Source organism: Rattus rattus, chromosome 1 (assembly GCF_011064425.1).
Source record: "Rattus rattus isolate New Zealand chromosome 1, Rrattus_CSIRO_v1, whole genome shotgun sequence".
Taxonomy (NCBI): domain Eukaryota; kingdom Metazoa; phylum Chordata; class Mammalia; order Rodentia; family Muridae; genus Rattus; species Rattus rattus.
The window spans coordinates 1,175,019-1,190,620 of NC_046154.1; the positions used below are offsets into that span (position 1 = coordinate 1,175,019).

The 15,602-nt window shown below is 44.6% G+C and overlaps 1 pseudogene; it reads left to right on the forward strand.

Annotated features, from left to right (window-relative positions):
* Nucleotides 1–2,128: 2,128 nt before the first annotated feature.
* Nucleotides 2,129–2,884, forward strand: LOC116885727 (annotated as a pseudogene).
* The last annotated feature ends 12,718 nt before the right edge of the window (nucleotides 2,885–15,602 follow it).

Genomic DNA, 15,602 nt, shown 5'->3' on the forward strand with positions numbered 1-15,602 from the left:
CCAGTTCTCAGTACCCTAATCCCCAGTTCTCAGCCTTTAACTAAATTCCCTTCCTTTGCTAGTTCCCCCAGTGGTTTGCAAACCACAGAGAGTGGGACTTCTATATTTATATTTGTGAGCCTCAAAAGTCAGACCTATTATTGGCCCACTATGAAATCCCACTGTGGATTACAGTTTCCTATTGGTTCTACTTCCGTGAAAACTCGTCACAGGTCCCACCTTCTGTAGTAGCCTATTGCCGACACGTACATTTCACAGCACATCTTCCTATCAGCTCATGTATCCTACTGAAAATAAAGGCCCAGGCTGTGATCTTGCAGGTATCATTTGACTTTTCTACCCAGTAGTCAGGATGGGGTAAATAACCACTGGTCTATGACGCTTCCAGGCCCCGAAGCTCTGTTTTTATAACTCATACTCCTGAGGAGGTTACATGAACAGTCTGAAGCTGAGGCAGTTGGCAGTGATACCAGGGTTAAAAGTCATGAGGTATAGCAAGTCTGCTAGAGTCAGGATGGGCCATGAGCACACAAAGGAAAGGGAGGGACTGCGAGGAAGGGAAGACAGCATAGAGGTGAGGAAGAAAGTTTCAAGTAAGGAGAGATGCAGACAGATGAGAACGAGGAGTAACTGGGTCTTTTCTTGGCGGAGTCCCTGGATCCTGCTTGCAGAGGTCTCTTGGAGGCCTAGAATGACTTCATCAGCTTCCATTTTTCCTTAGATCATTATTGGGTTTAACTAGTCATTGAGACAGGGCTCATACAGTGACAGCAAGGATCAAGAGTTAAAAACCAAGAAACTGGGTCCTTTCAACTATGGAGACTTCTAAGACTCAATACACTGTACTTAGGAGAAAAGAACTCCTATCATATAGTCTTTATATAAAAGAAAAAACACCCCTAGAATATGTCCGATATTCTCCTAATCTGCTATAGATACAAAGATAGACTGATTCAAAACTCAAGATTAATTTGTGGGCATTCTTCCCATTTTAGAAATGAGAAACAGACACCAAAAGCCAGGATTCGATTCAGGCAATTTAGCCCCGAGAGTTCACACTCAGAACCACGTGCTACTCTTATCTATACAAGCTCACTGCCTAGGATGGCAACCCAATAGTGATTTTTAAAAATCCCCCAAGGCCACGTGTGGTTGTGCAAACCTTTAACCCCAGCATTTGGAAGGCAGAGGAGACAGATCTCTGTGAGTTCAAGGCCAGCCTGGTCTTCATAGCAAACCCCAGGACAGCCAGAACTTCATTAGAGAGACCTTGTCTCAATAAACAAACCAACAACATCTTTAAGGATTTATTATCATTTTTAAAAATTGTGTGTATAGGGAAATTATGTATATATGACTGTAGATGCCTGTGGAGGCTAGAAATGTCTGGATTCCTTAGAGATGCATTTATAGCTGGTTATGAGTTGTCTAATGTGAGGACCAAATTCTAGCCCTCTGCAAGAGCTCACACTCTTAACCACTAAGCCATCTCTCTGGCCTCTTCTCCAGAAAACTGTGGAGTTGGCTTGGCCTTGCTGCCTTGAGAGGCATGTGTCATCGGTTTTTACAGGTTAGAGGCTGGGCTCCTGGGGCACACTGTGCCTTCCAGTTCCCAAGAGACTGCTGCACTCCCTCATGCAGTGAAGCATGCAGATCACTTTGTGTTTCTCTGTCTGTCACCTTGGAAGTCAAGGAAGCACGGAGGCTTGACAGAACAATTGGATATTAACCTCGTGTACCCTGTGTAACTTGCAAATGTCATTGTATCCTGGCAACTACAACTGGATTGATCATGATAACTGCCATTATATTTTGTTTCTGATAAAGGTATAAGAAGTCTGATTGTTCTCAGTAAAATTATTATAGCCTCAGTCTTTCTGTAGCCCCTGGTTTCATTCCTTGCAGCCCATATCACATGCCCTTGGCCAAGCGAGTGGGTGCAGACACTTAAACCCTTTACCTTTAAATTTAATCAGATCTATAAGCCTGAACTCTATTTCCTGCTTTCTCCAAATACATTCAAGTAATTTAATTCTGAATCTATAACATCTAAAACAACAACAGAGTTGCTGCCGCATCCTCTCCCCGTTGCCATGGCTGCCTACAAGCTGATGCTCTCCCTGTCGTCATGGCTGCCTACAAGCTGATGCTGGTCCGGCATGGCGAGAGCGCTTGGAACCTGGAGAACCACTTCAGTGGCTGGTACACCGACCTGAGCCCAGCGGGTCACAAGGAGGCAAAGCGCGGCGGGCAGGCGTTATGAGATGCTGGCTATGAGTTTGACATCTGCTTCACCTCTGTGCAGAAGAGAGCAATCCGGACCCTCTGGACAGTCTTGGATGCCATTGACCAGATGTGGTTGCCAGTGGTCAGGACCTGGCGCCTCAATGAGCGACACTATGGGGGTCTAGCAGGTCTCAATAAAGCAGAGACTGTTGCTAAGTGTGGTGAGGCACAGGTAAAGATCCGAGACGATCTTACGATGTTCCGCCGCCTCCAATGGAGCCTGATCATCCCTTCTACAGCAGCAGCAGCAAGGATCGCAGGTACGCAGACCTTACTGAGGACCAGCTACCCTCCTGTGAGAGCCTGGAGGATACTATTGCCAGAGCACTGCCCTTCTGGAATGAAGAAATTGTCCCCCAGATCAAGGTGGGGGGAAGGGTCTTGATTGCTGCCCATGGCAACAGCCTTTGGGGCATCGTCAAACATCCGGGGGGTCTCAGAAGAGGCCATCATGGAGCTGAACCCGCTAACCCGCATTCCCATCGTCTATGAGCTGGACAAGAACTTGAAGCCTATCAAGCCCATACAGTTCCTGGGAGATGAGGAGATCGTGCGTAAAGTCATGGAAGCTGTGACTACTCAGGGAAAGGAGAAGTGAAGGCGAGGAGGCAGACTCCTACCCCGGCACCCTCTCTCCCTGCCTGGTCCTGCCTCCTGCACCCTCCCCTGTACCTGCCACACTGACCACATCTTTAGGATCTTCAGTTTAAGTTGTAGCTGCAGATGGGGATCTGTGGTTCCCATTCCCCTTTCAGTATTTTATCCCCTGCACCCACTCCTCTCATAGCATCTAGTCAGAATAACACCTCTGGGGTGCAGGTTCTTGGTCCACATCCAGGGACGGCTCCCTGTACCAGGAGAGTTGAGAGATAGTAATTATAGTTTTTCTTAGCTCTTTGTTTACGAAGGGTCTGCTTAGGAAGAAGTCAGGGAGGGACTGTACTGTGATATGACCAAAGAGGAGAAGCTGTGGTCCAGTTTTGTCCCTGGAACCTGTCTTGCACTCTTCCTACAATTAGGTAACTGGGGGCCTAGTCATTCCAGTGGAAAGTGAAAGTAACATTATGGTGATTAAAAGACCCTACTTTCAGGGGTTGGGGATTTGGCTCAGTGGTAGAGCACTTGCCTAGCAAGCACAAGGCCCTGGGTTCAGTCCCCAGCTCTGAAAAAAAGAAAAAAAAAAAAAGACCCTACTTTCTCTCTGACCCTAAAGGAGCTGCTGGCCCTAGAAGGTTGGGATCAAACTTGTCAAGTCTGTATGTTACGTTTACTTTTACGAAATAAAGTATATACACATATATCACCCCACAAAAGCAACGCGGAGGCTGCTAGTGGCAGCTGAAACAGTCCTGTGTGGTCACCAGAAAATAAGCCATTCCCCATATCAAATGGGATAAACTCCTTGTACCTCTTGCTGTGTTTGGATCCCTTTGCCTTGTTTTGTAGAGGTGAAGTGACCCTTGATCGTGACCAAGTTTCTGTCTTTTCCTGTCTGAATCATGTTCCAGCTGCCTGACCCTACCAGGTGACTTCAGAACTCCTTGGGCATAATAACTAAGTCTCTTTCCAAGGATCAGTATAATAAAGGAATGACATGCAATAAAACAAAACAACAATAACAACAACAACACCTTTCATTTGTTAAATATGTCACCAGGTAGGTACCCAACCCTCACAGGTGTCAATGCTGCTGCTTTGGTTTGGATTTGGATGTCTTCAAAAGGCAGTGTTAAATGATTTGACTGGTGGATAGCCTCTGGTATGACTGGAGGATGGCTGAACCTTTAAGAGACATAGCCTAGTGGAAAACAAGCTGGTTACTGGGGTGTCGGGGTAACCTTTTGTACATTACGTGAAGGTTGTCTTTGGATTGCCACAAACTATTGATTGGCCATCCAGCTGGCTGGATCCTGATTTTATTCCTGTGACTCGTCACCAGTCTCATATTCTGTAAATATTTGGCCTCCTTTATTTGCTGATTGGCTTTAACAAAGAACTGTCAGCCAATCGCTGAGCAGGAAATGAACGGTGGAGCTTCTGTGCAGAGAGAGGGTGTCTGGGAGAAGAAATCAGAAGGGGATTCACCGGCAGACTTGAGGTGGATGGGTGGACCACAGTGGAGCATGAACGTAGATCTGGCCATGCGGCAGGAAGAAGGCCAGAAGTAGTTGGGATAGAATAGTTGGGAGACTGCCTGGCTCAGGCCTAAGCTTTTAAATATTAAAAAGACTCTGTGCCATAATTTATGTATCTGGCAGGTCCAAAAAAGTGTCCCATTATAAAGGTGCGCCCTTAAGACCAGAGGACTTACAATTTTAAGCATTTATTCATGTGCTTGTTGGCCATCCGTATGTCTCCTTTGGGGGAAAAGTGTCTATTTAGATCCCATGCCCATCTACATTTGTAAATGATACATTTTTTTATTTCTGTATATGTATGTGTGTCAGCAAGCAAGCAAGCATGCCCCGGAGGTCAGAAGAGGATGCTGGATCTCCCAGTGCTGGAGTTACAAGCAGTTGCAAACCATTCGACATGTTCTTAACTACTGAGCCATCTCTTCAGCACCTTTTTATTTAATAAAATGATATTTAAAAGTCACATTAATTTATTTAAGCAGGAGTGGGAGGCAGGCATGCATAGTGCACACGTGGCAGACAGAGGTTAGGTCTTTGCTGGGTTGACCTTCTCTTTCCACAGCGTGGGTCCTGCTGATTCAACTCTCATTATCAGGCACAGGAGCAAGCACCTCTTTACCTGAGCTCTCTCTCAAGTCCTCTCACCCACTTTTTTTTTTCTTTTTTTCGGAGCTGGGGAACCGAACCCAGGGCCTTGCGCTTGCTAGGCAAGCGCTCTACCACTGAGCTAAATCCCCAACCCCTCTCACCCATTTTTAAACAAGGAAAACTGTCTCTTCATTGACATGTAGACTTTAATAAATTTCTTTTATCAGATGATTTTTTTGTTTGTGTAAAATAATGGATTTCATCGTGACGTTTTCCCAGATACTGTTTCCCAGGTAACTTATAACATATTCTTCCTATATATTTTTTGTATTAGTTTTGTTAAAACCTACTTTTTCTCTTTTTTCTCCCTTTGAGTGTTTGTGGTTTTGATGTTTTCCTATCTAGGAATCTCTGACAGATTTTACCTCTGTCTATTAAGAGTTTTAATTTAGTTCTGATATTAAGGTCTTTGATCTACTGAGAGCATTTTGTATGTCATTTAAAACAGGGGTTCAACCTCATTTATTTGCATGTATCAGGTGACCTAACATTAGATGGAAAAAAATTTTTTCTACTGAATTGTTTTAGCATTTTTGTAAAAAAATAAGTGGAACTTTGGTCTGGGTACAGTTGCAGATGCCAGTGATCCTGCACCCAGGAGGCAGAGGCAGGCAGGTCTCTCAGAGTTTCAGGCTACCTGGTCTACATAGAAAGTTCCAGGTAATCGAGGGCTACACACCAAGACCCTATCTCAAACAAACAAACAAACAAACAAACAAACAAACAAAAATCAAGTCTCTCTCTCTCTCTCTCTCTCTCTCTCTCTCTCTCTCTCTCTCTCTCTCTGAAATACAGTCTTTGTAGCTCAGGCTGACCTCAAACTCATGATCCCCATGCCTCAACTCCAAAATGCTGTGATTTTACACGAGACTATGCCTGGCCTTCTCGTTGTTTCTTTCTTGTGTTGGTCTGTTCTAATGATCGGTGTCTACTCACTATCCCATGCTCCCTCATCTTCATTACTGAAGTCAGTTTGAATTCAAAGCACAACTCCTCCACTTTTACTGGTGTTCTGCATAACTGTGTTATTCTGGGTCCTTTGAACTCTCACATGAATTCGAAGAGCCATTTCTCAGTTTCTGCATGGCAGCCAGTGGGGATTTTGATGTTTTATAGGTTACTCAGCTTTGACCTGGTAAGCCTGCCTCTGCCTTTTAAGTCCTAGCATTGCACGTGCACACCATAGCATTGCACGTGCACACCACCATAGCATTGCATGTGCACACCACCATAGCATTGCATGTGCACACCACCATAGCATTGCACATGCACACTACCATAGCATTGCACATGCACACCACCATAGCATTGCACATGCACACCACCATAGCATTGCACGTGCACACCACCATAGCATTGCACATGCACACCACCATAGCATTGCACGTGCACACCACCATAGCATTGCACGTGCACACTACCATAGCATTGCACGTGCACACCACCATAGCATTGCACGTGCACACCATAGCATTGCACGTGCACACCATCATACCTGTTCCAGCTTAATATCTGTCTGTCATTTTAGGAAATAGGGTTCAGAGTTTGGACTTGGTGTTTATATTTTTAAGGGTAAAAGTTTAGTTTTGCTTAGTGTTTTGAGAGGATGTTGTCCATGATCACCTCGGAAGGGAAACCACAGCACTGGCTCTGTGCTGGCAAGAGCGTGCCCCCTTTCCACAGGAACAGCACAGCTGGCAGCTTATTCTGTTACATTTGTTCTTCAGTATTTGGTGTTGCTCTTACTGGGATCATTTCCAAACTTCATCTATGGGCCATTTCTTTCCTTTTTTTTCCTGGACAGGGCCTCATATAGCACAGGCTGACTTCTAAATCACCATGCTGAGGTGTTTGTTTCAAGTGTACAAAAATGTAATTTATTTCCTTATATTGTTCTTGAATCCTTGTTCCCACATTGGACTTGTGGGGTTTTTTTTATAAGATTTATTTATTTATTATATATAAGTACACTGCAGCTGTCTTCAGACACACCAGAAGAGGGCATCGGATCCCATTACAGATGGTTGTGAGCCACCATGTGGTTGCTGGGAATTGAACTCAGGACCTCTGGGAGAGCAGTCAGTGCTCTTAACCACTGAGCCATCTCTCCACCCAGACTAAGGCAACTCTTATAAATGACAACATTTAATTGGGGCTAGCATACAGGTTCAGAGGTTCAGTCCATTATCATCAAGGCAGGAAGCATGGCGGCATCCAGGCAGGCATGGTGCAGGAGGAGCTGAGAGTTCTCCATCTTGATCCAAAGGCAGCCAGGAAAACACTCTTCCCACACTGGGCAGAGCTTGAATATAGGACCTCAAAGCCCACCCCTACAGTGATGCACTTCTTCCAACAAGGCCACACCTCATCAAAGAGCCACTTCCTATGGACCAAGCATATGCAAATCACCATATTCCCCTCCCTGGTCCCCACAGGCTTGTTCAAACTTATGGGTCTATGGAGGCCATATCTAGCCATAGTGTAATGCAAAATACATTTAGTTCAACTTCGAAAGTCCCATAGTCTACAACAGTGTTTAGTCTCAGCAATGTTAAAAGTCCAAAGTTCAAAGTCTCTTCTGAGATTAATGGAGTCTCTTAACTGTCATCTCTGTAAAATAAAAAAAAAAAAGCAGATCACATATGTAGGATGATGTCATTATGCAGATGAAGGCAGGTACAGGATAGAACAAGGCCTGTCATTGGACAAGAAGGAAGGATGGGCGGGAGAAAAATTTTAGAGAGAGGAGGAGACTGGAGTGAGAGAGGAGTAGCAACCGAGAGAACATGGAGGCGGATGTTAAGATTTCTCTCTGCACATTTACAGGTTGTTACGAATATTCCTAAGGGATGGATGTGTCCAGGGCTTTGTGTGTCTAGGTGGGCAATTATATATCAATTGGATCAGAGGTTATTGTGTTGTGTGTTCTTTCATGTGGTGATTTAATTGAATTCAAGAGTGTGTGTGGCTCTCTAGCTTTCTCTTTGTTCTTCTTTGCTCTTGCCCACTTCCCTGTCCCCTCTCCCCATCCCTCCCTGCCTTGGGAACTAGATGGGTAGAGAGATTATTGCTATACTCAGAGAGTAGCCATCAGCAGTGTGATATGGGATGGAGCAAAGCAGGCGAGACGCTTTGTTGACTGAGATGAAGATATTCTAACCAATGTCTTGGGGCACTACAGTGCCGGACCTAGTGCAGGATAAAAGAAGCCTTTATTTTAATTTTACAGCAGCACACATACTTCCCAACATATCATGGCACAGGATATACATTACTGTTCCAGACATCTTAGTGAGGAAATACTGGGCCAAAGCAAGACAAAAACCAGCTGTGCAAACTCCAAACTCTGCATATGATATCCAACTCCTTTCAGCTGTGATGACCACAACACAATTCTTTCTATTGGGTTGGCTCTACTCCCTGTTAGCAGCTTTCCTCAACAGGTGTCCCATGGCTCTGGCATCTCTCAGATCTTCGGGTCTCCAAGGCAACTTCAACTTCACAACTATTTGTTCCAGTGTCTGGAATTCACACATGATCTTCTGGGCTCCTCCAAGGGCTTGGGTCACTTCTCTAGCTCTGCCCTCTGTAGCAGTCTAGGCTCTAGTTGATTCCATTCCACTACTGCTGCTGTTCTTGGTGGGCATCCCATGGTACTTCCATCTCCAATATGCTGGGGTCTTCTGCTTCACCAATGGCATCTCATAGGCTCTCTTCATGGTGCCAAGCCTCAACTCCTTTGCATGACCCCTTCAATCCTTGGCTGTCAACTGCAACTGAGGCTACACCTTTACCAGTGGCCTTCCCTGGCCTCCCACAGTGCCAAACCTCAACTGCTCTCCATGACCCCTTCATGCCTTTAAACCCAATACAACCTAGGTGATTCTTACACATTACCAAGTCCAACTGAAGCATGAGATACAACCTTGCCTATCTCTGGAACACAGCTTCTTTGTGCTCCCAGAAAAACACTTCTCAGAAGATTTCACCTCAGTGATGCTGGTCTCTTCTTAATTACTGTTAATTTCTTAGCTCAGTTAACCAGCACAATTGTCCCAGTAGTCCCTTCTATTCTTGATTCTAAAGCCAGACCCACATGACTGCTAAATTTTGCTGCCTGTTGGAACTAGATCATACCCTCTTGTTCTATTACATTATCATCAGCTTTCTTTTTTTTTTTCAACGTCTTCATTTTCTAAGCTTGGCCTGGAAATTGCTCCGTAGATTGACCTTGATCTCAGAGATCTGCTTGCTTCTGTCTCCTGGGATTAAAGGTGTGTGCCACCAAGCCTGTACCTAAGCTTTTCATTACAGACTTTAATCAGGTTGAAAATTGAGACTAGCCATTACAATCTATCCCCTGTCAATCTGACACACAATCATACCTCTTTGTGTCCAAATGAAAACAATATTCACGTTATAAAAACACCTAACATGATACAACTCTCCCTCGTACAACAGCAAATGCATGAGTTTAGCTGGGTGAGATCTTGCCCTGAGGTCATCACTCCCTTAATTTCATTTAACAAGTCCTTAATACTCAAACACTGGATTTAACTTCATCTCACTTCCTGTGCCCCTTTACTCTTTGAACCATTTTGTATTTTTCCTTTCTAAACTTGCTATGCTTGATCAAAACATGCTTCAAGAGAGTAAGCCAGAGGACAATACCTCTGTCAATGCAGTTATTATAAATCTCTTTACCTTAGCCTTAGCCAGACTCTTCAGACAAGGGCAAAAAGCAGCAACATTATTCACCAAAACATCACAAGAATGATTGCCAGAGTTAAAAATCACCCTCAGCACCAATGTATTCTATATTCCTACTGGGATGGCCCATTAAGTTGTACTTAAATTATTCCATGGCTTTCCAAATGCAAAGTCCCAAAATCCACATTCCTCCAAACAAAAACATGGTCAAGTCTATCACAGGAATACCCTAGTCCCTGGTAACAATTTCTGACTTAGTTGTGGATTGCTGTCTGTTTTTTTCTGCTCCCTCAAGAGGGTGCCTGTACTCAGGTGAGGTAAGATGAAATCTTAATTGGTCAGATAAGGCTAGAGTCTGTGATTGGGCAGTGGAAGGAGGGTGTAGAGCTGAAAGTTTTAGAGAGGAGAAAGAGGAAGGAGAGAGAGAGAGAGAGAGAGAGAGAGAGAGAGAGAGAGAGAGAGAAGCTGGAACCAAAAGAAGAAGTCTGGAGAAGCCACAAGTAGCTAGGGGTAATAAAGAGTGTAGGGTGCATTTGCCAATCTAGGTGTGTAGTATATATATATATATATATATATATATATATATATATATATATATATATATATATATATATCAATGGAGTTTTGTGTTCTTTGTGCAGGCATTTTGGGGTTGGAGATTTACCGTTACAAATCTGGCTGGTTATTACAAGTCTCTAGTGTTATCATTTTAAGGGGTTAAGAGGATCTGAGTGAGTGGTAGCTGGCTTTCTGCAGGCTAGTCACAGGGGGTGGATGGCCTGGGAAGTGCGAGCAGCTTGGCTGCAAGCCAGCATAGGGAACCATGGTGATGGACAAGACCACCGATGCCAGTGCCTGGCTAGCCATAGCATGGATTGTTTTTTAAAAACTACACACTACAGTTAGCTAGGGTTTCCATTGCTGTAAAGAGACACCATGACCAAGATAACTCTTATAAGGGGCAACACTTAATTGGGGCTGGCTTACAGTTTCAGAGGTTCAGTCTGCTATCATCATGGCAGGAAGCATGGCAGCATCTATGTAGAGGTGGGGCTGGAAGAGGAGAGAGTTCTACATCTTGATCCAAAGGGGGCTCACTTTTGTACTGGAGCATTAGGAGACCTCAAAGCCTGCCTACACAGCGACACAATTCCTCCAACAAGGCTACACCTTGTAATACTGTCTCTTTCCATGGGCCAACTATATTCAAACCACTACAGAAGTTTACATCCTGGATTCTTAGCAGACAGAGAAATGGACACACACACACACACACACACACACACACACACACACACACACACACATTTAGCCTTGCACAGGCTTTTGAAACCTCAAAGCACACCCCCTGTAACCTACATTCTCCAATAAGGCCACATCTTCTAAACTTTCCAAGCAGTTCATGAAGTGAGGATGAAGCATGCATATATGAGCCTACAGGGGCCATTCTTATTTGAATCACCACAGTCTTGGATGTAGAGTCTTGCTACTTTTTGCTATTGTCCTTGAAGGGACATACATGTGAGGCGTGTAATACACATGTGTTACAAAATGAGAATATAAGCTAGAGAGATGTGTCCTTGTTTTAGAAACACAAATGGCACATCTGTTGGAAACAAGAAAATCATGTAATTGGGGTGTTTGATATTAGTTTTGTATTATAGTACAGGAGGACGAAACCTGAATGCCATTCCAAATAAGAATCTATTAAAAGCTGATAATATAGATTCAAATTTGGGGAATGAAAAGGGAGAAGTCATATAATATTTTATGGAACTACAAACATACTTAATATTTCTGTAAGCCTTACATTTGAGAAGACTTTTTGTGTGATTAAAAAAAAATCCATGTAGCAACTAGTCTCTTTTGTGATAACTGTGGGCAATTACAGATTAAATCCTGTACTTGAAATAAAAATATTAACACCACCTTCGTGTGCTTTTTTTGCTGTCGTTGTGTACTTTTTTAAATTTTAGAAACCATTATACTAAAACATCAAAGGTCTATTCTAAAAGTTACCACTTGTAGGAAACATGGTGCTTGGTAAGCACCTCCCACCTTCCTCCTGGACTAGGAAGGGACACAGGGAAAATTCCTTTTATCGCTGCTACTGACATCATGTGTTGAGTACCTTCCCATGGAGTCATGACTTCTCCTAGGGCAGAGACCAAGGTTCAGCTTGACCGCCTTCCTCAATACCCTTCTCAGAGCAAATCATAGTGTCTGACAGGAGAGAGGAAAAGGTGGGGTGAAGAGGAGAAAGCCTGACCTCCTAAGGCAGGAGAGAAAGGGGGGATGGGGAAGGAAAGACTCGTGGTTATGTTCTGATGACACCCAAGAATTTGCAACATGGCCGACCTGACGAGCTGTAACCAGATCTGTGCTTTTTGAGAATCACAAATGGGATCGTTAAAAATGAGTGGCTAGAGAGATGGCTTCGCAGTAAAAAGAGCTTGCAGCTCTTGCGAGGTCCTTCTGAGTTTGATTCCCAGCACCTGCTCTGGGTAATTAACCTCCTGTGCAGTTCCAGCTCCAGGGGATTCAGATGCCCCCCTCTGGCCTCCACATGCATCTGCACCCACATACATGAACAGACACAAACACACACATTGAAAACTTAAAAAGCAAACCAAAGGTTGCTAATGAACTGTGTCCTATGTGATCTATGTGTAAGGGTTTGAATAGGAATGGCCCCAAGAGACTCCTGTTTGAATGCTTGGACTACAGGGAGTGGCACTACTAAGAGGTGTGGCCTTGTTGGAGGAAGTGGCCTTGTGGAGGCGGGCTTTGAAATCTTATATACGGTCAAGCTACGCTCAGTGTGACACAGTCTCCAGCTTCCTGCAGATCAAGATGTATAGTTTCTGGCTCCTTCTTCAGCACCACAGCTGCCTGCAGGCTGCCTTGCTTCCATGACGTGATGAGAATGGACAAAACCTCTGAGACTGTCCGACAGCCCCGATTAAATGTTTGCCTTATAAGAGTTGCCTTGGTCATGGTGTCTGTTCACAGCAAATAAACAAACAAACCCTGATTAAGACAGTAAGTAAAGATAGTTTTGGTGAACATTTTATCCCTAATACTTCTACAGCCACAATCCTGAAGGGCATATCTAAAATAGTATCTTCTTTGAAGACAGAAGAAGGAATATGCCGGAACATACTTTTCCTATTATTTAAACTCACAGACTAAGTGGCCTCGACAATGCCCAGATCAGCTATGTAACTGCTATTCTCACCTGAGTCTTTGCAAGTGCATGTTGGTTTTGTGGTTAATACAGTACACTTACCTTGTACCACTCCGATTTGTCCTGAAATTATTATTTTTTTTGTGGTGCTGTAACAGATATGCATGAGGCCCCTTAAACATGAGAGAGGACAACTGTCCCCAACGTTGAGCGTTCGTTCCTTTCGCTTGAAACATCACAAGAAAGTAATGCGGCCACACCTGAAAACCTGAGTTCTACCCAAGGCACTAATGTGGTAGATGCAAAATAACAATTCCAACATCTACCAGTGAGCACCTCCACAAATATATGTAAGAGAGAGAGAGAGACAGAGACAGACACACACACAGAGAGACAGAGACAGGGATAGAGACAGACATGGGGTATTGGGGGAGGAAGGAGAGTGGGGGTGGCATAGAGAAACTGAGATGCCTAGGAAAGGTTTGGAAGGCTTCGGTTAAGATCCAGCTTTTCAGGGTGGTAACACTCGGTCAGCTGATCAGGGATAAAGACCTGTGGTGCTCACACACCAAAATGGCTTCCACTTCGAACTCTCAATACAGAAGCTGAGTCTTCCTGGGCAATTCAGGGGAAAGTTGCACGTGCCAGACCGAGAATGAGGTACTCACATGGCCTGCACTGTCTTCTAGTGTCCTCTTTATTCTCCAATGGCCACGGCCATTTACACCACCATTAAAATGGTGGTCCTGTTGTTTCAGAACTTCATGACTATCACCATTCCTGAATCCAGAGTTTCTCTTGTGTTGCTGAAGTCCTGAGGGGGTTGTGAGCTAGGCTGCTTCGAGCCAGGCTCCTCACTGCATGCAGGCGCGCTACCATTCACCGGAACCCGGGGAGTCGAAGCACAAATGTGGCACTGAACATTCCACAAGCGTTCCAGCTCAAGGTCTTCAGGGCATGTCCTGGGGATGGTGCTTGCCAGGGCCCATCTTTTCTGGCCTTGAGTCTCTAAGATTTAGCCTCCTTTGTTTTCTGAATCCATGGGGAGCAAGGTGGGCTGCCTCTTGCCTCCTTGCTAAAAGAAGTTCACCTGGTATGGCTCCTGCCCTAGATTTTGTATTCTATTTCCTTGGGAAACTCCAATCTACCTAGGGTAGGTCTGAGGGCCAGTCTTGGGAACAATGTTCATTCTCCCTCTCAGCCTTTCAGAGGCCTGAGGTCACTGAATACACTAAAAGGTATAACATTAAGCCACTGAATCAAAGTGGGCCTGGTTGTTAAGTCACAGAATACCTATTTTTTTGAGAGCTGGATTATAAAGAAGCGTAATTTACCATTGCCTGGAGAACAACTACCTCTGTGAGAGATTAACTGTACTGGCTGGTTTTGTGTGTCAACTTGACACACACTGAAGTTATCACAGAGAAAGGAGCCTTGGTTGAGGAAATGCCTCCATGAGACCCAGCTGTAAGGCATTTTATCAACTAGTGATCAAGGGGGGGGGGGACCCAGCCCACTGTGGGTGGTGGCATCCCTGGGCCAATAGCCTTGGTTTCTATAAAAAAGCAAGCTGAACAAGCCAGGGGAAACAAGCCAGTAAGTAACATCTCTCCGTGACCTCTGCATCAGCTTCTGCTTCCTGACCTGCTTGAGTTCCAGTCCTGACTTCCTTTGGTGATGAACAGCAATGTGGACAGTATTCAGGAAAGCTGAATAAACTCTTTCCTCCCCAACTTGCTTCTTTGTCATGATGTTTGTGCAGGAGTAGAAACCCTGACTAAGACAAATTGGTACCAGGAGTGGGATATTCCTGTGACAACTGACCATTTTTTGGGGAGGACTGCAGAAGGACTTTGGGTCTTTGAGCTAGAAGAACTATTGGGATGTTAAGAGCTCTGTGGGATATTCTGTGGGAAGTTGGAAGATAATGTTGAGAACAGTGCAGAAGATGGAGGCCTGGCTTATGAAATTTCAGAGGGAAGATTAAAGACTCTTATCAGGGCCATGTTGTTTGATTATTGTGAAGATTCTGTGGTTTTGGTTAGCTGGGGCTGAAGAATCAGCTGTGATTAACAAGATACCAGAACTACTACAGGGAAACCTTTATATTACTGGGACTATGACGCTGGTCAGCTAGAGCTAAGAAATTAGTGGTGATTAAGAAGTGACCAGCATCATTGAGATGAAATCTTCTGGGAAGTGCTTTCTGAGAACACAAAGAGTCTGTGTTCCAGAGATAGCCAAGGTTGTACCTTGTGCTGTGGCTGGACTTGGTAATGTGTAAGAGTGACCCAGGTGGTACTGGTTTTGAAAGCATGAAGAGCAGCTAAGGCTGGGCACTGTGAGAGGCCATGGAAGGCCACTGGTGAAGGTGCACCCTCAGTTGCAACTGATGGCCCAGGACTGAAGGAGTCATGCAAAGGAGTTGAGGCTTGGTACCATGAAGAGAGCCTATGAGAGGCTATTGGTGAAGCCTGGTTGAGCAGAAGATACCAGTGTATTGGAGATGCCACTACCATGAGATGACCACCAAAAATAGCAGCAGCAGTGGAGAACAGGCGGCTGGAGCCTAGAAGACAAGGTGTGTGCTACAAAGGGCAGAGCTGCAGAAGTGACATAAGCTCTTGGGAGCTCAG